The sequence below is a fragment of the Metopolophium dirhodum genome, chromosome 5 (assembly GCF_019925205.1).
Source record: "Metopolophium dirhodum isolate CAU chromosome 5, ASM1992520v1, whole genome shotgun sequence".
Lineage (NCBI taxonomy): Eukaryota > Metazoa > Arthropoda > Insecta > Hemiptera > Aphididae > Metopolophium > Metopolophium dirhodum.
In genome coordinates this window covers 36366987-36394350 of record NC_083564.1, presented here as the reverse complement: position 1 = coordinate 36394350, position 27364 = coordinate 36366987, and positions in this window count along the sequence as shown.

Here is a 27364-nt window from a genome sequence, read left to right as displayed (position 1 = left end):
AATGTAATTCAACGGCTATTTAAAAAAAAATCACATTAGATATTTGATGACTGATGAATCTGGACTCAATATGAGAGTATAAAATATTGAGTAAGTATGTGAACATACTAATTTTGAAAGTTACTAAATGTTTAATTCCGTTTATCATTTTTTTTTTGTGTTTAATAATTTATTTACTATCTATACTCTGTCTGTGTACAATAATAAGTAAATTTGACACGAAAGACGTGAAAAAAGGAGGCTCACAGTTGTGCCACCTGAACATGAATTATTAACCTAGCTGTGATCACATGGTTTTTTTTTGTTATTTTAATGCTGAGTAAATCTTTATGCCATGTACGGTTTATGCGCCTTTTTGAATTGCGATATTGTTTTCTTTTAGAGTTTCAGCACTATTTTGAAGTTAATTTACATTATTGGTGATTCCGTTGGTGTTCTATGGTTATAAAGATGATAATTTTTAAGATTAGTTTTTCTTTAGCCGTGGTGAGTAGTGACATCAAAGGATTTGTTAATGATTTTAAATCATTTTTGAATATGTAGTAAGTTGGTTTGTTAGGTTAAATTCGCTAAAATTGGAGTAACTATTCTGCTTGGAGGAAGTGGTAGTTTGGTTAGAAGTTTTTTGTGGGATCGGTGAGAAATCTGTTGAGTTGATTTGTGGTTTATCGTTATAACACTATATTGTTAGAAATATTTCTGGCTGAGGTAAACTTTAAAATAATAAATTTAATTATGATGAATATCTTTCCCGAGATTTTGTTGTATACTTTTTCAATAAATTACCATTACTGTTGACGGCTTTACACAGATACACCATAAATTTAACAAGTCGATGTTTGTTTTCCCCATAAGTTGTTCTTACAGCAATTAAAAAATATCAAAAACACTTATGCACAATCTTATTTTGTAAAATGACATTTGAAGTTTAAATTTTGACGAAATTGGATTTTTAAACAATAAGTACTTAACGAATTTATTTATTTTGTTGTGATTGAAACGTTTTGCTTTTATGCATATAACATCATTATTTATTTTCTATACACAATGAATTTTTCAAAATATTTGGATTAATTTTAGGTATACATGCTACGAATCTTTTTGTTTGATTTATAAGTTACCTAATAAGTAATAATAATAATATAATAAGATATAATATTTAGTATTTATAATAATTTAAGAACGATAGAAACGATGTTTTTCAAACAATTAGCTTAAAATAGGTACCATAATATCAATAGAAAAAAAATATTAAGATAAATAAATTATGAAAATATCCTTAGAAATAAAGTTAGAGACACCTGGATGCCTCAGAATCGTATTTCTTATACAATTGCCTATTTGTCATTGAATTCGATTTTAACACATTTATTACCTACAATGACCCACTCAAAGTACACGCAAGACCTACTTAAAACTTAGACAATTCCTCGGCTTTTTTTTTTATTTCTAGTTACATATTATATAAATATAATTAAAAAAATACATATAAATTATCATCATTACGCATTGGTCTACTACGTCCATTACCCACTGTTGTCAATATGATTTCATTCATAATTCTTTATATTATACTTGTCAGTGTTATCTGACGACAAACGAGCGTAAACAGTAAGTATATAATTACTAATCACTGATGATTAATTTAGATATTATTTAATCAAAACGTGTCATTAAATCGTTATACACCAATTTACTAGTCGAACAAATTTAATGATACTCGCATAATACTGTTTGCAAAAAAAATGTTATGGCCAATAACTTTTTCTCGATTTGTACATATTCAATTTATGTTTTGTTCAAATACCTTATCACAAAATACGGTTAGGTCCATACCGTTTTGTCATAGACAGCTACCTACAGGCTACAACGCATCTAGATCCATCATGGGTATTTTAAAAGTTTATTGTTGGTAAAAATGTTTTTTAAACTATTGATTGACATGGAACATACATTTAACCAAATCCATAATTTATATTTATAATTTATTTATTATATTAGTTTGCACATAACACATGCAGTATGGTATAATTTATTAATTTATCTTACCAAATTTAAAGTTCATTTTTAATATTTGGATATTTTAATTATTGTATAACCATTTTTTCCCCTGGACTTGATTTCATTCTATTTTTTTTTTAAATATCATTCCAAGATAATTAACCACCTCTACAGAATATTGCATTTTCATTAAAACTGAATTTTATATCGTACAAGCTCTTTCAATTAATTTTTTTTTACTGTGTTATCATGGTCTTCTAATATAATGTATCCACACACGCCATAATGTCATCTACATAAATTACTACTCTTGATATAATTCCAAAATGTTTTTAGAAATAATATTTGGAAAACTTCTGAAATGTTTGACAATTTAAAAGAAGCTTTTTATATTATTTCTTAATGTTTTTTTTGCGATGTTGTTTGCCAATCGTTTTGCATTATGTATTTATGTATGTCACATAATATTATCATTGATAATTGAGTTTATATGTTATAAACAACAATTTATTTCGTTTTTTTTTTTGTATAAAACTTTTCAATTATAATTGTTGAAAATTATATACGATTTTCCCACTATCCCACAGTATACCTACCTAATACATATTGGCTATTTATGATTCGGTACCTAGAATCAACTTTTAATTATTCAAACATTTATGAAAGTTTATGTTTGGTGCAGCTACTACCTAATGGTCGTCTATATTTTAAATATATTTCATTTTTTTTTCGTCAGAAAATGAGTGTCATTAAAGTGGAATGTCGTCAACCAAAAAAAAAACATTTGACGATAGTTGAAATAATATGGTAATGTGAAGAGTTAGAGCGTAACAATATTCTATTAATAATATTGGCGAAAACCCATACATAAAGACCTAAATATTTAGTTAGTGTGTAACTCTGCGTCACTATGTACTCGGCCTTTAAAACTTTGTAAAAGTTGATTCTACTTCAATGAGTAAAAAGTCCGAAAACATTAAAATTAAATCACTAAATTTTTCATTGTATAAGTGGTCTACTTATATAATATTTTAAGTTTTTTGTTTTATCTTTATAGTATGCTATAATGTTTTCAGGAACGACGATATATTATCATATCAATATACATTTTGCATACTTGATAGTTGGTTTTATGTAGACATTATTTTTACATGTTCATCGGTATGTAGGTAGGTTCATACACATACATGATTGATGGAATTTTTTTTTCTGTAATAAATAATTGAAAATAATTAAAATATAATATGTAAAACTTAATTACTGTGACGGCTGCCATTTAGTATAATGGTTGTTCATTTTATAGTTTTGATATAAAATATTATACACAATTATTAGTGGTTATTCAATGTTAAAATTTGCTTAGCAAATTAAGGATGATTTAAAATTTATCAGAAAATCTATGCTGTGGGTTTATTAACGAATAGTACGCATTATACAATTTTATGAAAAGCCATTAGGGTGGAAAAAATTTAATTTTTCCACTGATGCTACGTTATCTATATAATGGTGACGGCAAACAGTGTGCATTAGCCATAAGCTACTGTTGTGGTTATGGGCTAGTCGTGTTTAATATTTTAATTTTCATTAGTTTAATATTTTGTTTTTACGACGGTAATTTTTCATGTAGTAAACGTTTAAATTATTCTGTTTCTCTGTCAAACAGCTTTGACCCAAAACGCACGGGTTAGCCAATTTGTATAAGGCTGCTGGTAATATTCATTAAAAATGATTTAGCTTTATAATTAGAAATCACGGAAAATCGGAGGTTGTGCTATAGGTTTTCTTTATTGTTCACAAGCACGCGTCATAATATTTTTTTATTATTAAAATATATAAATACAACGTTCATCGTCAGAAACAATAACAGAATAAGATGTATAAGTTTTTTTTATTAGTAAACGAATATTTCTAATTTTTATAAAATTAATACAATAAGTACTGCAGTACATTTAATAAATATACAATGACAGGACGGATTGGGCCAAGAGAGTGGTCCAATGGCACTATACCTACTTAAAAGAAAGTTTTTGTTTGTTTAGGTTTTATTTATTTGTGTGGGAAGGATGATGGGTTTAATTATTAATAAGGTCTCTGCAGGGCCATTTGCGCCGATCAGTTAGATTATCAGGGAGAGTGATAGAATAAAGGTTGGATATAAGTTTGTTAGGATGATTATGTATATGTCATACGTGTTTATATGACATTTTTGTAATAGTATGCCACTAGCACAGGATTTTTTTGAATTTAAAGGTCTGTGTTGACAGACAGCTGGTTTCTAACGTATCGAGGAGCGTTGGTGTTAAGGCATATCGATTGAAACGACCAAAAAATACCGTTATTTTTCATATTTTATGGCAGCACCCCATGACACTGGACAGAGGTCATCATTGGACGCCTTGTTTGTTTGCAGAGAATGAATTTGGTATCGAGTAAGATATTCGATTTAAGGTATTGGGTTTGTGAAGTTATATGATGAGGGATTTTGTTTTCGTTTTCCGTGGTTGGCGTATGTATGTACACTTACACTTATACCCAAATTTTAGAATATATTATAATGATATAATAATATCGATGACAATAATATTATCATAATAATTGTGAGCGATCGATTATATGACAGTGCAATGCTGGCTGCTTGCATGTACGCCTATTAGTATTATTACATGTATAGTACCTATCACTTTATTAGTAGTACAGTAGAAACTAGATTAATCGTCACTGTCGGAACTATGACGGTTAGCAGAAAATCAGCCATAAACGTACATATTTTACAACGTGTGTACATAATATTTTCACACAAAAACTATACAAACATACATAGATACTGTACAAAATAATCCGTCATTCTCTTTTGTTTTTTCGAGGCTTGAACTTTTTGAACGGCAACGTTCCGTATTTTATGGAGAAGTAAGACTTGTCTTGCAAATGCCGTTTTTTTTTGGAGGATGATGGTTAAAAGAGTGACGATTAATCGAGTTTTTATACTGTATTACTGTATATTAGTGTGTACAAAATATAATACTACTAAGACCTGCGATGTATCATTGTATTGCCGGAGTGTGATGATTATTATATAGTATTGCCATTGGTCTGGACCAGGAATATATTAAAAAGTAGATGGACATATCTGCTGTCCGTATTATATTATACCATAACCATAGATGTTATACTAGCGTAAAATGTGCAGTTCATATAATAATAATTGTTTAATTAAAGAGGTCTGTCGCCGAGAAATGTATATTTATAATAATATTATGTATGAGGGCACATCGCACCTATATTACAGCTACGTTTTATTAAATATTATTACAATCATTTTGTAGTCGCTGCAAGGCTGTCTCGACGAACAACTCGTGCGTAACCGTAACGCTCCTTATGTCGCCGGAAAACGAAAAATAAAACAGACCTTAAACCTACCCTACAACCACTTTACTAAATAGTGAATGTATATATTATATATACCGCACACGATGAGGGTTATTTGTCTTTGCCCCCTCCCCTCGACCGAGCGGTATGCAATAATTAACATGAATTATAAATTATGTAATATTGTGTAATCGACAGATGAATTTGTTTTTTCAATAGTTTTTAAAATATTATAATATTGGGCACCTATGTTAAATATTATGTATTATACACAATATTATTTTATACCCCATCTGTGAGTAGTACGCAGGCACGCATCCTATGGATGTATACATATTATTATATTCCTCCTTACTGGACGGAATTTCTTGGTTCGCCACAGGTGGCCATAAAACACATTTATTATTATTATTATTATTATTATTATTATTATTATTGTTATTATTGTTATATTGAAATACTCAATGCGAAGGGACCGACCGATTGTCCATATTCATCGCGGACTCGGCGGCATTGGTTGGTGATGGTGGTGGCGGTGAAGAAGGATCGCCGTGATCATTATATATTATTATAATATACTCATGTGCGCGCATATATGTACATATATTGTACACGCCAAACTTGTTGTGCAGTGTATAATATGTTATAATATATATATATATATTTTATATAGGCACTCACAAGATGGGCCTTGTGTGTGCACAAAAGGACATATTATATATTATTATATTGTATGTACGTGAAAAATGCGGGTCCGCCGCGACGCGTTCAAAAGCAGCCCTTCTCGAATGTGTCTCCGCGAGCTGCAAAAAATGAATATAATAATAATAATAAAAAAAAAAAATTTTAAAATATAAAAAGAGGCGACCGTTTTTTCTTTCGTTCTTTTTATTCGTTTTACCTTTGCTTATCTTACCGTCATAATCTGCGCGCGTTATTTCACAATGGCTATTTCTCTCTCTTGTCTAGTCGTCAACGCCATCGCATTATGCATATTATTATTATTATATTATAGTTATTATACACGGTCGTCTCGGCCAGCGTCATACAGAGCGATTGCGCAGGTTACCCGTATATGCATATTATTATTATAATGATATAATTTGTGTGTGCGTTCACCGTATGGGGTCCATATTATATATATAGTATTAGGTATATATATATATATACTATATAGGTACCTGACGAACAAAAATATAGTCAAAATATATGAATCTATAGATCCCACAACCGTTTTTTCGACCCTCTTCCTCGTCGTCGATAAACTGCGTGTGGGTATATATAATATTATAATGTTTATTATAGGTGCACCTTTTTTAACCGTCCGAAAATTGATTTGACGTAATTCTTTATTTTAGTTTTTTTATACGCTGGGTCTTCCACCTATATACATAGCAAATACGTTTCAATATTATTATTTATTACTATTATTGTTATTACTATTATGTAGCAACTGTTCAAACATTATGAAACGTAATTTAATAATCAATTATACCAAACGTCTGACGATTATTATTTTTTTGACGGGATTAAAAAGTTGAATGTACAGTTTTTTACAAATCGAAATAATATTATAATAGCATTTACAATACAGATAATAACGTCATATAAAAATACACTTATTTAGAAATATACGTGTTCAATTTCTGTTTGATTAATAACATTATAATATGTATAGTATACCAGTATTAAATATAGTGTAAAAGCATGTGCTTCAATTTACTGCTTATAACCATTTATTTGATATGTGAGAAACATCTTACGTATGATCTACCCTTTGTCGTATGGATAGCGTTTACAAACCTTAATAGATTCAAGAATCGAACACGATAATAATATTATAAAAACATGTACCAGGTACCTAGGTGTATTATATTAATATAGGTACCATTGAATGCATCGGTGCATCATATACATATTAATTCTTCTCGTTGTATAATTTATATATTTTTTTTCTACTGCAGTTAAATTATTATCTATACAATATACATATTATACAAGTATAACAATAATAATTCATTTCGGATCCGATTTTAATGGGTCGACAACGATTAACAATAAAAAAAAAATGGTTTTTTACTCGACGAAACATCATCCTTGTCAGCAAGCGTACAGTATGATGAGAACGAATGGCATCCATATATTATATTATTATATATAGAGAGGTGCACGCGCGGGAATTCGTTATTCTCGGACAACCACTGACTATATAGGCGCACACCGGAGCTGTATAAACATAATATTACATATAGGCAACGACGACGGTATATTATATTTTGTATATTATATATGGTACCTATCTGCTCTAAACGATCATAATGGACATCACGTCTTTAAAACACGTCACACAAATGAGATACATGTGAACTTCCTACATAGTCATGTTACAACAATCGGCCTTAAAGAAAACGTTAAATTTTTTTATGAAAGTCAACCCACCCTTTCTGAATATTTTTCTCCGTGAGCACAACAATATAATGTTATTATTAATGTTTAGAGTCAAATGACGCGTCGTGTTTCTTATCCCTTTCACCGGATTATATTATTATATTCACAGTCTCCCTATATATATATACATATATATGTATTGTATTTACATATATCACCGGGAATGATTAACGACGCACACGATAATGTCATCCGAATGATATTTTTCAATGAACCCAAAATTGAATATTATAATAATAGCTGCGGTACCTATATATATATATATATATTATATGGGTATAATTATACCTATCGTGTATGCTGTGTAGGTATTGCTGATATTATATTATGGGTATACACAATATATATTATGTTTTATATTTTATAATAAATTATTATGGGTTTGGTTTAAAACACGAAACAACTTCTAGACGACCGCGGGAGTCGTGGCAATAGAAAGTCATTATCTTATAATTTCGAAAACTCTGCAATTGAATTTGTATCGTGAAATTAAGAACACTATAATATTATGAAAAACGATACGATTGCTTATATTATGATACAAAACCGTTCTAACGGTAAGTAATAAAATTATTAACACATTGAGCGCCATGAAACTTAAAATTGGGTCTCACCAAAGTCTGTCCTCGCCGGCCACCACCACAGGTTTTTTCAAAAGTTTACTAAAATACGGTTTTGACAATTTAAACAAATATTGATTTTAAAAAAACGAATTATCATATTTGCAAACTTGTAACAACTACTGAAAGTGGCAACACTGTAGATTTTAAATCAGACGAGATAATACTTATTATTGAGACCCAGAAAAGAAAGGAGTATCGGCTGAAAATTACTTTAGTGAGACTCAAAAATGGGTCTCAAAAACCAACTTTTGGTAATTTGTTGAGACTCGGAATTGGGTCTCATGGCGGTTAGCCATATTTTGTGCAAAACACCGTAACGCTCAACGTGTTAATTAATTAATATCGTTTTTATCAGCTTTTCTATGGAATATAAATGTTATAAATGTTAGTGTAGTGCAAAGTATATAATATAAGCATTAGTATAGATCACAGTCAATCGTGGATAATTCACGGATAGTTCGGATTTTGGTTTCTCAAGTACTTATATTATTATCTACGTAAGTACGTTCTAGTGTTATAACAATGTCATTATAGACGTGGATGGACAATAATAATTGCAGTTTTGTCTAACGAATAGGTAACCTCCTTTTCCTGACTGTATTGAATATTGAATATCCCTCTGATAAAAATTATTCACATACCTATTTTGAATTTTTAGTGCGTAAAAAGAAAACGTATCATGAAAACGCTATATTGATTTCAAACGTAGTATTTTATGGTACTGGCACCTGGGACAGGTTACACTCGCGCATGATATTATATATTAATGCGACGTTTCGCTCGAGCATTTTTCTCGTTGTCCAGTGCGGGAAAATCGCTTTAGCTGATTAGATTTCTTCGTCTCCGGACCACGTGCGTACACCGTACACGGGAAACAGAAGGAGAAGTAGATACATGATGTAAGGTATTATATTATTATATTATACTATTGTAAAAACACTGCAGTCCGTACCGGGAAAACGGCGGTTCAATTAAAAAACTGTGGTCTCCGAGATCATAATATTATTATTACTATTATATTATAAAAACACCACATGTCGGCTGCGTACATAATATCGCCTGTATGGGAATAAAACAGACCGAGAACGGACTAAAAATAAAAATAAACTACACCGTCCGGTGGTCGTTTCAATCTTATCGCGAAGACGGTGCGCACTGCGCGTGCAGTATATATTATTATTATTATTATTATACGGTATATACGTGTACCTATCTATACGGCTATTATATGCTCACAATAATACGAACATATATGATATAATATATATATATATATATACGTCCTATACGACATAGTACGTGGAGTTCACGACGATATAATGTTATGCATTAGTGCGAGGTGACCAGTTGACAGACGGTTCGTGTGTCTATAAATTAACGGAGATATTCACGAGGATAACTTTGTTACCGGTCCGAAGTTTATGCGCGCTCGCACTGTAACACGCCATATCGGTCGGTGCCCCCGTCCACCGCGTGTATTATAGGTAGTGGTCCAAGCGTTCATTCCACCCCGCGAATCCAGTGGTGACATGGCGGTTGTTCGACGATCACAGTAAGTGGCGATCCGTGAGTGGAGTCAATGCAGATTAGGTACGCATAGGTACTCCGGTACTTGAAAGTTGTAGTTATTATGCGTACGGACGTACAACTTACAGCAGCTTTACTCAACATGTGGTATACGCGTACCACTAGGCACTAGTAGTACTCGAAAAGCTCATAGGTGGTACATGAAGAAAATGTCCATTAATAAAAAAAAGGATTATTATTTAGATTAAATATTATTTGATTTGTCTGATATTATGACTGTGCATAGGTAGTAGGCGGATATAAAAAGGTTGAGAATCGCTGACTTACAGTGAATGCGTGTAGTGTCCATGTTTCGGGAATCGGGATTGACGGGAGCTTATCTGCGTAACAGTAATATTATTATTGACTCGTTATCCGCGAGTGACTGTTGCGCCGCCGTGATAACTGACCGTCAAAATTGAGTAGGACGATTTTCGAGTTGATGCGATACAGGAACGACCTAAAATAAAACATGCGTTGATATTAGCTACAAATTATCCAAAAAAATTAATTGGGTAGATATACCTCTATAAATATATAATCCATTTGAGATCGAAACTATTAATTGTTTGAATCCCATCAAACCGACATAATATTATGAATGTGTGTGATTATATGTATTTTTTATATTATTTGGGTATAAAATAAAATGTTTTTCTTAGTAATTATATTGAGTTCTCAAAAATAAGCCGACAAGAGCGAAATTGCCTTTCCTGCTCGCAGCAGTAATCTGTAGAGGTGTTTATAAATGTTACGAGTTATGTTTAATATTTCTTAACAGCAATAGTCTGCAACTTGAATATTTTCTATTTAACGCTTTTCTGATGGAATTGATCTATTTTACATAAATAATTTTTCAAATAATCAATTTTCAAAAAATGACTATACAATTATTGGTTCACTTCATTTAAACAGTATCCGATAAACAATTTATCGTAGAATACGTGGGAGGGGGGTTATCTTTTTAAAAACAGAAGTTTGTATTGTTTAACCTACAGAGCACTCCTTAAGTAATACCTACACTTAATCTCGAGAATTTGAAAATATGGTCTTTACCTACGTACAATATTATTTTTTTTTAAAGATTTTAAATAATCATATTACCTGTTGAAGAAAAAAGGGTGTGAGCATGTTCGGTGAATCACTCTGTATAATATTAATATAGATATACACCTCTAATAAGAATGAATACAAATGTATAATGTATAATATACACAAATATTAAATAAATATAGTAAAATATGTATTTAAAAGTAAAAATATTCCTTTAAATAATTATTATTTTATTTGGTTTGTAATAATTTGTATTATACTCTGATTTCGTTATGTATTTAAAATAAAACAATAAAAGTACTGAATATTTATATTCTATTTTCTAGTTATAGCTATTAATCTACCTGTGTAGTGTGTTTATTATTGATAAAATGATAGACACCTTATAATTATGGAACATAATATTGTTGTTATTATCATAAATATTATAATATAGTCAACGTCGGTCAGTTATTATAGTTATTAGTTTTTATTAAAATCTATGATAATAACACATAAAAATATAAGTACTTAAATGCTGTTCAATTATTATTGCCTACTTTGTAGTTTATGTAACGATATCATATTGGAACAGTTGATAGGTATTATAATAATATATGTAATAAGCATATTACGTCGTTTGTGTTTAACATAATATTAGTTTATCATTTTTATTTGAATTGAGTTAACCGTAGGCCAGGTGCTCGTGATAGGTAAATGAAGTCGTATTTTGCAACTATGAGTTTAGTTTATACGCGTCACATACACACATATATATATTTATGTATGTATTACATAGGGGATGTTTGACGTTAATTGGAACATCGCACGCACAACAGACCTTTTCATTAAATATTCGTGTGTTTGTTTACATTCTGCTTAACGATATTAGACAAATTATAATTTATTCAGACCGGTTAGGTATACACATCAGATGAGATGGTTTAAGGGACATTACGACTTTTCATTTACGTAATATTTACACCTGGTGTACTAAGAACATTGAGCAACGTATTTTTTGTATATGTGTACCAAATCGATTTTTAATTTTCTACATAAATACTTACCTACTTACTTATACCTTGGTACTATTATTGTTACTTATGTTGTTATAGTTACTTATGTACTAATTCAAAATGTGATCGTAAAGCTTATTCGATATTATTTACGTCTCCTGAGCTTATATTTAGTTGAACTATAGTCATGCCCTATAGTAGCGATAATAAAACAAAGTAATGTAACCTATAAACAATATGTTATATAATATGTATATTGTATACCTATTCTGATAATATTACTAAATTAACAAAATTAAAAATGAGTAATTATCATTCTTCAATATAAATTTGGTACTAAAATAATATTGAATTAATTATGTATTTCGTAATAAATTAAGGAAGGTATTAAAAGTATTTCATTAAACATCACATAAATTACTTCATTCATCAGTTGTATTGGCCGGACATTATAAACGTTTTTAAATTTAGCGACAATCGATATTCTGTACTCATATTTTGATAAACTGCACTAGTGCAGTAAATATTTACCGAGATAAATTCGAACCACTTGTTCGGTACAACGTTAAGAATTATATTTCTTAGCTTTGGTAACCACTGCAAATATGAAATATTCGAGTATATTCTACCTGTTTCTTCGAAGGGTGTAGTCGGTGAGCATACAGAAAGGTCAGAGGGGTCGGAATGGGATGAAATCGGAAAAATATGGTTCCAAAAGAGTGTTCGAAATCATTCGAGTGGCTAAAGAGGATTTGGACGATTTGAAATATAGAAATGGTTTTAACTTTAAGAGGCATTTATACTGAAAACTTTTAGCTTATCTAAACATTTTAACTGTCGGATGGATTTATTTTTTTAATACAAACTTCAAAAAAGTTTACAGATGTCATTTTGAGGCTTAAAAAAATATTGGTATACCTAATAATGAATGTAACAATTAAATATATTTTATTTTTCTAATATTGTGTTCCAGTCGCACATTTTATTATGTATATATAACTATATGGGAAAATGGCTTTATATGCAATACATTATGCGTATCCCTGCAATGGTACAAAATGTGTCGTCAAAAGGTATTTACTCGAAACCTTTTCCGGCGCGTGTTTTTCCATCATAAACATGTCAAAACTCTTATTAAAAGGGTTGCCACTTCTTATCAAACCGTAGTTTTTTTTGCAGGTGGTATATTATTAATTGTTTCGGAATAATAACTATTGTAGTGGCGTGTGTCCGGAGTTTTGACCGAATTTCCAGTTACAAAAGGCAACTACGTAACGCGCATAGCCTTCACTGCAGGCCTGGTATAATATTATAATGCTTTAATTGATATTGCGGGGTGTTCCTGTAAATGGTTTAATTTGCTCGCTAAACAAACGTCGTGGGCGTATATTTTAATATTATTATTTGTGCGCACGCGGTTTTATATAATATATTACATTAACCTCATGCAGTTCACGTATTGTTTTGTATACCGTGTACCTATTATAATATTATACTAAGTACAAACCTATGTATACTTGCGCGTGCACCGTTTTACACTCGCCTTCGCAAAGGTAAAAAATAACAAAATGATAAAATCCCTATAATATCAAATAAATTGGACTGTCATATTACAACTACAGTGGTCCGTGCACAAAACAACCTCTGTTGTTTAGTGGGAATGTTCAACGAGACGAAAATAATCGAATGGTTTTTTCGTACCCATTCTTGGTGTTATTGCTTCGCGTCCATCACGACTATAATATACAACAACGCTGCTGTGTAGTGCGTCTTTTTATAACCTTTCTTGGTTTTATCACCACGACAATCACCACCTGCGTTCAGTGAATTATCGATAAAATATAGCGGTGACCTTTTTTTTCGTCTTCGCCCCGAAAATCTCGTGTAGTCTCCACAAACAACTCTTTAATATGGATTTCAACTTTAAAGTATTGAATTCACACTATATTTAGGTGTGTATTGTGTTCGTGTGAACCCAGACAATTTAATACAAATCATTTTATTTTATTATCATTTCAAGTATATATATTATGACATTTAAGTAAAAAACAAACAAACATACTTGCATATACGATGGAATTATGATTTATAATAATTATAAACACAGGTTTTCGTATATTTAGTTATAAACATATTATAAACATTTAGGTTATAGCCTAATAGCATATACCTTCAGTACTAGCTTAAATATATATAGGCCATAACAGGGGTAGGAAATAGACGGCCCGCAGAGAGGAAATAACTGGACTGCCAAAAATATTATTTTCAATGCTGGCTTTTCACACAGTGCACATAATAGATTTTTGATTAATTTTTATTACGTATTTGAATGTATTATGGCTCCACATACATATGTGAATTTCGTTCTCCAAAATGACGTTTTTAAAGTATAAATATCGTTCAAGATTAACTGATCTCCATTCTCCACCTTGAAAATACTCTGCGTATTAGTTGTTCACCAAAAGTAGGTACTAGGTAGGTATCAAGTTTAAAAAAACTTGGCTAATAAGTAATATTATACCTACCTATCATATTAAATAATTTTCTTTAAACAGCTTGAACTGTATTTTTAACACAAAAATAAATACATTAATTATCACTTATTATTTAAGTTTTTCTGGCACTTGAAAATTATTTTTCAAATTATCTGGACCACCATACAATTTAGTTTCCAAACCCTACGGGGGCTATAAAATGGTATAAAATGTTTTGTCAATATTTTACTTTATATACACATAATGTTTAGTCGTGCATCTATTATATTTTTGTATTATAATGAAGTCATAGCACGTAAAAACAAGAGATGTGTAATTTTTAAAAGTCTATCGACCCGTCTTTTTTATTCTGTAAAACTACTAATGACATTACACGAAGAGTTTCGTGTTCGTTAGATGTTAAGGTGTTTAGTGTCATGTTAACAAGTACACAGAAATCATTTTGAACTTTTAGTCGAACCCAATTGTTCAAATTGTTGTGTAGACAAAAATTATCTACCTATATATAGTATTATAGTGTAAACACTAAACAGAGGTATACCAGTAAGCCCTAGAATATCGTATTATCAGTTATCACTTGCCGTCATAATATATATATTATTTTAATACATTAGTTGTAAATATAATGATTAGAACAGTACTGCAGGGCAATACGAATTATTAATTAACAACAATAATTATTATAATTCGAGAATGATTATACTTTTGTAACAGACGGTTGCTTTATAATATGACGTGCTTATATAAAGATAATGGTTATTTTAGTAGTTTTTACAATTATATGATTTTTTAAAAAAATTCTGTAATTGATGTAATATTGAAAATAATAACTGTTATTTGTATAAAATAAAATTACATTCACGGTTATTGTTTTTTTTATTAATAAAACAATTAATTTTTTTGAAAAAGTAACTATTCAAAACAATTTAATGCTATTGGTTGAACGAATTTCAATCTGAAAAAAATTCATTAAAATCGTAATTTTATTCGGAGTTTTTTTAATCAGAAAATAACAGATACGTTGAAGTACGGAATTATAGTTAATACTCAAATGTAAAATGTTGAATACCTATTGCGGGCGGGATACGTCGTGTAATAAGGTAATGCGTATTTCCTATGGAATAAAATATAACACATCTAAATTCTAATAATATGTTCATCGTATCTGGAAATACGTGAGTAGCAAAAGAAATATTTTTTAGACTTTTTGCTTTTGTAAGTCATCTTCTCAGAAGTCAGAATTCATTTCAATGAAAACCCAAACGAAAATGTCGAAAATAGTAGCGACGTTTTATGTAAATTTATTCGTGAGTTTAAATATGGTTGTTGATAATACGTTCAGTAGTGCGTTGTATAACTGTAAAATAGTAGATTAATTATATACAAGCTTGATTAAAATAAACAAAATTTGTGTAATTCATAAGTCTTTGTATAGACCACCACGTTCGATCATTTCATTGTGTTTGTTGATTTGTTCAGTTGTGTTTACAAAAATTGAAGTTGAATAAAAAATGGTTTAAAAGAAAGGATCTAAATATATATTTTATTAGACGTGAAGTATTTTTCGAGCAACATTAAGATGTCACGAATAGCATAGAATAAATTTGTGATACTATCGTACGTATTTTGAAATCTAAGGTTATTACTTATTACTTATTAGAATTACGTCAGCTCCTTGGACTTGATCCAGAGTACCAAAAATTAATTTACAAGTCATAATAATAAAAACCGAAGCATTTTGGCTCGTTTGTTTTATTAATGTTGGATTGTTACGGGTTTCAAGGTTTTAAAACAGTTTTTACAGACAATTTACTTGCGTTGATGTTTTCAATATTATGGAATACTTCCAAAAATTTGACGACTTTATCTGGTTCAATTTGGCCAGTTCATAATCCGTTAACTCGATAAATTAAAAAGAATATTTGTTTTTACATTTTCAAATTACTGTTTTTGGAATTCGGATTATTTTCAATCAACTACATAATGATGGCACGATTACGACGCCATTATATATAATAATATAATGATATCAGAATTAATGACTATAATACTCTATAATGAACATTATTAAAAAAGTATTTACGATTATAGTGTGAAACTTTCAATATAAATTATATATAATAACACGTTCAATAAATTAATACAAAATTACAAATATTTTGTCGTTGGCCGATAGCATAATATTATTATGTAGCTTGCACTAGACGAAGAATGCCAATAAGTCTCATGACAGGAAAGCTATTAAAAGTTTCTTATAATGCATCGCGCGTAAATTGTTTTCACCGACCATTGCGTGTGCGTGAAACAACGATATTTTTCCAGATGAAAAATTGTTTTATTTTTCTTTTAAGTACATGTTATTAGTCGATGATAATAATTGACCTTCGTCAGATGTGTTTCTATACTTTGGACACCGGAATAGATTGGCGCTTTAAATATCGACGGGTAAAAAATGATTATTATTTTATTTTTTGAAATCCTGAAGTAGATACACGTACAACATCTCTGCTATAGTGCTATCCGAGTTTCTGTGTTTTTCTTCGACTAAATTTAGCTTGAAACTATATTACGCTTATCGTACTAGCAGTCCATATTACATTATGTATGGTTCGTTCGAGTTCTGTGTGGTAAAACCATAGACCTTATACAGCTATACTTCTAGACGGAACATTGTGTAGTTCACACCTTTCACGACAGGTAACGTCTCATGAAATACCGAAGCACTAAATGCATGATAATTATTTACGTGGCACAATAATATTGTATACTGTGCATTGTTGTCAACAATTATCCCTATAATTTCTGTAATTATTGAGTATATTCAAAAATGGAATTATTTAACTATTTGACTATTTGCGATAAATGTGAATTGAACACTTTAATACTATTAATTCAAATACAATATTATCACAATTATTATTGTGTAGAAATGTAAACAAATAATTTTGTTCCAAAGAATGGGCATCACTGTAAATCTACTTCTCTTGACAGCACCATCACACAGGGACACTATCACACCGTCTATAAGGTCTATGGGTAAAACTTTTTTTTCTGCACATTGTACACGATACACAAAAACTCCGTTTTAAATAACGCGATAGCCAGAGCATTACGAACGGCCAAAACCTTATCGGACAGTACACAAAAACCACGAATATTATTATTATTTACCCTCGTCGTGGGCATTCGAGAATCGAACAACAAACGAATGGAACTGATCTCGCTTGCTTCTCGTCACGTATACGTATGTACTTTTATACACGCATTTACCCATAATATTCTTTTATACATTGTAGTGCAGGTAGTTAGGTATAGTATCGATAGGTATAAGTAAATATATTATATAGGCAGGTCACAGGTAGGCGGGTATATATTAGAACGGAGGACAATCGACGCACAGTGCACGGTGTTGTTGTGTAAACACATCGATCGTCTTTTTGGAAAACATATATGACGTTATTCCACGGGGAAAAGACGCATTATATTATAAGTTTCAGGGCGGAAACCTGCACGTTTTCGGGTACCATGTGCGCGGAATCGTCCCTCCGAAGACGGACGAATATTTTATTATTATCGCGTGGTTCTCTCTCCCCTTCTGCAGCAGTGCTACAACAGCGGTCCGACGAAATCCTTCGCGCAAACTTTGCCGGGACGTGCGCGCGTCGAATGAAAACATTGGCGCCCTTCCAGCGTCTGCGCCGACGCGCGCCGGAGACGAGATAAAACCTAAATTCCCGGGACGACTCTACGGCATTTTCGCCGATCGCGCACCGCAGTGAGACACTTACGCGTATTCGAAAATGACGAGAATTAAATAATAATGAAAAAAAAATATATATAATAAAAAAATGTATATAATATTATACATATCGCATTGTTGGAATGCTGACAAGTATTGGCGGCGGCGGCGGTCGTCTGGTGGCCCGGCGAGGTTCAAGGCTCTGTCCTTGACGGTGTGCGCTGACTCCGAATCCGGCTGCCAACAGAATTATTATATTATATATCCTACACACACACACGCGTTCACTTAGGTATAGGTACACGCGGAGCAGCTATACAAATGCCTTCTCTCTGGGATAAATCCGCTCCTGGCATTGTTCGGAAGAAAGAGAGTTAAAAAAAAAATTATATACTATATAGGTGTACTTGTATATTATATATATTATATATATGTATATGATATACCTATACAAAACTATTATTTTGGTTTTTTATTTTTTTATTTTTTCATACCTATATCGGCCGTGTGGGCTATTGTCGGTAATTGAAACGATCGTGCGGGAGGTGGGGGGGGGATCGTAATTGACGGTTATGGGGCCGACCGAAAGTGAAAGTCGTTACACACATATAATGCACACAGTACACACAAAACTCACACACACGCGTTTGCGCAGGCGCACAGATGGACGGACGCTGCAGCGGCTTTGATGATAAAATATTATAATATTATGTTTTATAGGTATCGTGGTATGTGCGGTACATTTATTTTGGTAAAGAGCACCGAACAGATTTGAAGATGCATAATAATTGTGGACGTCGCGTCGGTACAATAACACCGCGCGATCTTCTTAATTATATAGGTATACACCAGCAACACGAATAAATTGATTTTTAAATAATAATAATAACGAAAAAATCAAAAAAAATCATTCAAGTATACTTATTTGAACCGCGTACACTGTTATTTTTACCATTAGTATATATTATTATATAGTAGTATATAAGTGTATAACATAGTATATTATATAGATATGCTGTATAGATATTTTCGACAACGCTGTCGTTTTACCTCGATTTTATGATTTATTCGTGGAAAGGATATCATTTGGATTGTATTTTACTGTTGGGTACTATAGACTATAGTGAACTACTAAGCTAACTAAACCAATCCATTTTCAAGTATACATTTTTTTTAATAACTACTTATATTATGTTGGGCTGTGGTGGGTACATTATATACCTATTAATTTACCATATAATAAAGTATACGTCGAAAAATAATAAACGATTGTTATTAATAAAGGAACCTTCCACTGAAAAAATTCCTAACGCATCATAATTATATTTTAACGTTTTATTTTTTTTTAAATTCTTGTGAATATAATAGGTAGGTAGTCAAACTTCGGTAAATGATTTTTCATAATTTATTTTTAAATGTACCCAAATTGAATAAAAATATTTTCACTATACTATTTTGAACTAAATCATAAAGATTCATAATATAATATACTAAAATGTTTGAAACGTGGGACCATATATAATAGTATTTTGTCATCGTAAAACGAATTTATAAAACAGGCGATGTTGGTAAAATATTCTTTAAATCCCGCAAACAGACCATATAAACCCATTGTATGTCTTTCAATCTATACGTTTGTCATTTCACCATAAAACGAACGTGCCAACTACAACGTGCTTGATCGATCACCGTTTATACGTACTATTCACAGAATACTAAGAAACTTTAGGTCACACTTCAATACATCATGCCGAAAAATAAATAATACCGTAAAGTTTATGAACATGTTGTAATTACGGTTAGTACTATGTAATCATAATCGTTTTGAATTTAATTATAAAATACGATGGGTTAACATTTATTTTGCTGAGGTATTTTAATTTAATGTTTTTTGTACGTTTTCCAAATTGTATGCCATTTAATTGCCATAGTCATTACACACGTAGGTAACTCTAAACTCATGATTTATAAAGAAAATGTTATCAAGTAAAAATTAACAGAATTCTGATATTAGTATTTGGCATTTGCTAAATTTTGACCAGTTACCTACATATTTTATATTATAATTTTAATTGACACACTACACAGATTTAATAATAATTCGTTATGTCATCTCATTTCTGAATTCATTATTTTCATGGTCGTTGTATAGTTACCTAACTGTTTTAGTTTATATACATAATAAAAGTAGTCTACGTGTGGCTTCGTGTACTATTTCATTGAGTTTAATGCAATCGTAGGTCCTGTGGTGTGAAATAAGGCAACTAAAAGTACACATTACATACTATAGCCATTTGACCTTTCAAGTATTTTCAGTGCGCATTGGCCAGTGGTCACTAAATGTCTATAAAATTGTCTTACATACTACATAGAAATATAGAGATATAGAGTGCACACTACATTAACAAATATAAATTATTGATTTGATAAAAACAATGATATTATAAGTGTATAAAGTCACTAAAATACGAGTAGTAAAATGTATGTGTGATCAATAGTAGTATAAAAACAGTTTATACTGTTTAAATGGTGTAAAAAAAACATGTACTTTAAGATAATAATAATAATGATTATTATTAAAAATGAGAAAATATTCTCTTCCTAAAGACCAACATAAACAATCTCGGTGTAGGTACCTTACTTTATTTTTATTCCACGAAAAAATTAAGGAAGAGAATCGTTACTTTCCTAATTCTTATCGATCAAACATCAAAGCTTATGGTCCATGGACTATGGTAGTGAGTGGAAAATATATTAGAAGATTTTACACCGTTTCTGACTTATTTCTGTGGATTCTATGACCTTTGATTTTTTTTTATGCAGGCAATTAAACTCATGAAAAATAACTATTATTCTTATAAGTTATAACATGTTATTACATGACTCATGGATTTATGACTGTCGCAGTCGAAAATCGTTAAACGTCACCGTCAATGACACACCAATACGAGTACGTTATAATATAGGTAACGAATATATTTTGATATTCGTAAGGTTTGCGTGACAACAATAATAAGAATATTATATAGATTCTGCAGATAACCTCGAAAAACGGTTTAAAAAACTGACACCGAGAAAGCTTAAACGGATCGCGGAGTTGACTTTTGAAAAGCCCGCGCGTATAAGTACATAATAATATTATCTATCGGAGACGGCTGCAGTGATATGATCGGTCTCTACGCGAGAGTGGTGCGGCGAGACTGCAGGGGTCAAGGGCAGCACGTATAATATACAAGCGCATAAAAAGGGTCCGTCTCGGTCGTCGTCGTCGTCGTCGTGTACGTATACAATATACCCATAAAAGACATCATCGCCGCAGCTCAAAACTATATATAAATGTGTTTATATTATGTTATTTTATATATTATATTATATATATCGTGTACACAATATTATACAAGTGCACGTGTATGTGTGTGTGTGTGTGTGAAATAGACGGATCGAGAGACGCGTACGGACGGAAATAATGCGGCGGCGGCCTCTTAAAAACGCCGACGAAAACGCACATAAACGTGGTGCACATGTGCAGCAGCGGCGGCAGCATCAGCAGCAGCAGAAGAGGAGGCGACGGTGGAGATCTCGTCTGGCCGACGGGCACCTGCTCCGGCGGTTTTTACTGCGCCCGGACGCCGCCGCCGCTGCAGCGGTCTCTTTTTCTCCAGCGACTCATCTCCGTCCGTCCGCCAAAACGGTCTTTTTCCTATATACATAACACATAATATTATATGTATATACACGTCCTGTTATTATGTTCCTTTATATATAATATATAATATTATATTGTATATAAGTATATATATTATATTATGTTCCTATATATTTTACACACACACACACACACACACACACACACACACGACTAAATCTCATATTTTAGCCATTACGTGAGCACGTCGTCGTCCGCATGCACAGGCTGTACGCACGCGGTTTTGTGTTATTCGTTTCCCAGAACCAAAACCCGGCGATACGCACTGCACTGTTATAGCGCTATACACGGTATATTTGCGATGGGGTGATTTTTTTCAGAGAAAAAACCACCCTCTTCGGGCTTTAAATTAATTTCCAAACGTTCTTCCGACAGCCCGCCGTCCTGCACGGTACGCGCGTGCGCGCGCCCACTCGCACAACCCAAATCCCTCTTCTCGGTCGCGGTCGTATTGCAGCGATAGTATAATATAATAATTAATCACCACGAGCCTTTGGTCCGATCCGAAAAACGGTTTACTGTTTTCCCGACGAAAATATTTTACTCGGTCAACCAGCACTGCTGCACACCGGGTATCGTACTATATATATACCTACCCCGTGGCAACTGGCAACAACAATATTATTATTATACAGACTTTTAGCCTTTTTAGACATCATATTATTGTTATATACGACCCGAGGATATCGGTTCGTTTTCAGAACAAACCGCTATTTGTGTGTGTTTGAGTTTCACAGTAAATTTTTATTTGGTCTCCGCTCGAGTTGTTTTTTCGTATTTTTTGGCATGAAAGTTTGTTGCTCTACTTTATTCTTCTTCTTTGCTTATTTTTCGTCCAAATGTGGTATGCGATATAATAAAAAACAATTTTGCCCGCCTCAAACGCTCAATTTATTATACAGTGCTATGCTATCGATACTAATATGGTTACCAACTTCAACCTTAAATTAATAATATCGCACAATATTCATGTCGTATTATTGTGTCATATTTTACCTCGCTCGACGATTGTTATTTTCGATTGTGCGTCTCGATTTCAAACGTATATAATATTAACGACTGCGGTCCTTGAAAATGATAAAAATTTAAATTTATTACAAAAACGATTGTTCGTGATTAAGTAATATACTGCTGTATTTCACTTTTGGTCTGAGCGTCTACGAACTACGTTTTGAACAAATACATTTTCTGTGTAGACTCTGATTCAATGGAATTCGACATGAACATTGTTCTAATGTACAATGGAACGAGGGGCAATTTCCGTGGAGTCAACTGAGCGATAAGAGACAATTGACACAAGTGTATCGGATGTTATATTCAAGGTTGTGAGCTACTTAATTGCATTTTGACGTCAAGTTATTAAAAACAAATTTGGACGTACCTATTACACTGCTTGTATAAAATAAAATAAAAAAAAAAAATATTTTTTTGACTGTTACAAACTATTTTATAATCATCATCTCACCTTGCAGGTAACGTACATCTTGCATGGTGTAAACGTCTTCTTAACTCGTATAATACGAAGGTATCAACATTCCTTATTTTTATACGCTATATAGTAATATACTAGACCTCTAAGTTTTGGTACAACATGCACAATATTACAAAAGATGCGTATTTTCGTCAAATGTATTCTTATGGAATTGTTATAATAAAGTGCATTTGAATGTGGCTCAGTGGAATTTCATGTTTAGTAACTTAATTGAGACGGTTTAGGAAATAATATAATAAAAGAAATATCTCCTTTCGAAAAGTACAATATACAAGTGCAATACAGTACTAAATTAGTACTACTAATTATTATGTTTTAATATTTTACGTCTTATTATACTTGCAATAATCATTGGTAAAATTAATATTTTTGTGCACATATTTTTTCAAATATTTATCATTTTTCAAGTATCATATATTATCTTATATTCCCTAAATATGTTGGTAGGTATTTAATGGATTTAACACTTGAATGGTCTTTTCCGTATAGTGTATTGTTCAGTGTTGGGGGCTAGTTTTGGAGGAATGATAAATCTTGTGCGTTTATTTTTCTTCCACAACAGTGACTGTCAATCGTAATCAATTATGAAATGTTTTTGTGCTGTACATCTATTCTACTGGGATTAGGTGTACATTTCGTGGGCATGTCAACCCTAAATACGGGTTCCATATAATGCACAGTGAATTGTGACATCGAAGACCCGCACGGTATGTCTGAAACATCTGTCCAATAATATTTCGAATTCCTACTGAAAATATTACTATTCAAATAGATTCTAGACACATCCGCTAGGAGATTAATAACCATCATCGTATGGCTTAGACACCTTAGATCATATACAAATACAATGGATGGAGCTATGTGTGTATTTCTCGTATACCGAGCTGTGTCCAACATAACCCCCCATCACCCATTTGATTTCAAGGTACAACGAGTTATTACGCATGCGTTTCGCCAACAATCACTATAAAATAACTAATAAGTGGGGGGTTATGTTGGACACAGCAAATGATTAAAGTAGCTCCATCAATTGTATATGATCTAAGTTAGACACTTTAGCAGCCTTATTTAATGGGACTAGAACGAATTATTAAGTATACAATATATACTTGTATCTACTTTGAATATTTTAAATTTTAAATGATCGTTAAAAAAACAGACTAGTTTTCTTATTCGGTTGTATCGCAATAATTTGACGTAAAATTATTAAAATATAATAATATTGTTATTTTATTATTATAATTTATTTACACTAGCTAAGGGAAAAATATTAGACAATATATTTTTATGTTTTCAAAAATATATTTAATTTGTATAGATCCGTAGCTTTATACTAATTATTATGTATTAAAAATTACTATTCATTCAATAACGCTTACGTCAACAGTTGTTATGCCAGAGTTAATGTATCAAATTAATTAGCATTAAACTATGTATTGAGTCTTAAGCGCATAATATTATATTATGCACGCCTCCAATACCTCACCTTGTAACTAGTTATAATAAAATTAATATAATGACGAAAATGTTAACATTGAAATTTGGTGATTTGATTTAATCCCACCTCCATTCTGGTGCGATAATTTTGGTATTACAATAATGCAATCATTTCAAAAAACGTGTACACAATATAAAAATATAAGTACCATTATACACACGTCAATAGTATAAAATCATGGAAATGGACGTTGGCCGCCCAGGCACCGCCGCGAGACGTTTGCGGATTTTCAATATTTCCGAAAGCTCTTGTATCATATAAATAATACGAAGAGAAAAGCACGTTACAAGACTGACGAGCAGGTTTCCACAAAAACCGCATATTGTATTATTATTTTGCAACGCCCGCGTTTTTCGTAACCCAAATCGGTGTGTTCGTAAATAAGAAGAGCGTAGCTTTCGTCGGGGAAAATAACAACGAACGAGTCTGCGCCGTCGGATTTTCGTGGGATTTGCAAAAAAATAAAAAAATAAATAATAAAAATAAATGTAACTGCGTTGTAGCTTTTATTTTTTCTCTCGGTTTACTCGTAACATGCGGCATAAAACGCGTTGGGTTTTCGTTCGCATTTCCGGGTAGTCTGCCTTTGTTGTTATTATTATTTTTTTTCCGCTCTCTGCGCGCACCCTCTTTTTTCCACCGAAAGTTTCGCGTCCCCCTGACAACAGGTTTTCGGCGTCGGCAACCACCCCAAAAATGCGTAGCGAGGGCGGTGGCAAAGCGTACGGGGACGCTCGCGCCCACACCCCTCGGCGGCGGCTGAATGAAGGGTCGCAACGTATTCGGATCGATTATTTCGGCGGCATCGGTGGTGGCGGTGTTGCGGGCGGGCCGAGCGTCAGCAGACATTGCAGCGTGCGTGCGTGTTTGTGACCTTCAAACGAATTGACCTCTAAAATTCATTTCGTCCTCGCCGCCGCCGTCGCCGCCTGAACATAACCATCGCCATCGTCGTTGTGCACAGACACCGTCTCTTGTTCGAAAGATAATACTATTATATAATAATATATAATATGTATACAATGATGAATAATATACAATATTTGTATTATAAACATTATACCGTTCGTCGGTCGCCATGTCCTCCACAAAGACCGAAAAAAAATGAAAATCGCGTTTCAATGAATGATACAATCATCATGGTAGGTAGTGTATCCGACAACTACAATATTATGTATAGGAGCAGCTACTATACGTACTTGAAAGATAGATGTGTGTGTGTGTGTGTTGTAGCGTGTAAAATATAATATAAGGGATGTCAAAATTGAAAAATGTTTGTTCGTACACAAGATTTTCGTACAGCCGCTAGAACGGGCCAAGGTGCCAGAGAAAATTATATAGAAGCTACAATATGTATACGCCGCTGAAGTATTTCTAATAAGAAAATAAATAGATACTCCGTCTTATGCGCACTCCCACCTCACAAATCCATCAACAATTTAAGCTACGACGTGTCATAATATACCTATGTTACGTATAGGTACTATAATATATTGTGTGCAGCCCGTGTATATATGTGTCATGCGTACGGTACATAATAATATATACCATATACCATATACCTAGTCGGTAGTCCTATGTGTATATAATAATATAATATAATATAATATTGTACACGAGTTCGTCGTAAAAATAAAATCGAAACGGAGACGACGACGACGGCAACGACGCGCGCATCTATAGCGTTATATATTTATATAATGTGCTACACGGCCAGTACGATGCGCGGGCGTACGATGTGAGACGCGTGAATTTACGCATGTATTTACGCGAGAATCGGCTTTGCGGGTGATAAAACTCGCCCACGCGTTTTGTCCGGCGTAAAACGACACGGTTCGAACGTACATTACCGCACAAACGGAGTGCGTTATATAACATTTTTTTTTTTTTATTATTAATATTTACTTGTTTTGGCCGTTTCCCATACCCACACGTAAATAGAGTCTTGCAAAACACAAAATATAGGGTTTGGGTCTAACAGGTTTTTAAGAGTAAAAAAATAAGGCAGCGTTGAACCGACGATTTCGATTATTCATTTTAGAATACTCAATTATTTGACGTAATAACTTATAGGAAGGTACTAAGAAATTCGCGCGAAAACTGAATTTAGTAAAATATACTCAAGTATAATACACTTATGTGAGGCTTGAGACATTCAGACTGATCTAATCCCTTCCTTATTTACATCTATGCCAATTCCCTGTCGGAATATAATTTGAAGTAAACGCAGGGTGTGACGTAGGTACAGTCAGCCAACGCCCGCTGATTTCGTTTATCTCTCACCGCAGACACAAAAGTCTCTCTCTTTCTCCCCTCTCACTGTCTTTGTCTTCTCTCCCTTTCTGTTTTTGTCTCGTTCTTTGTCCTTCTCGTATATGTCAG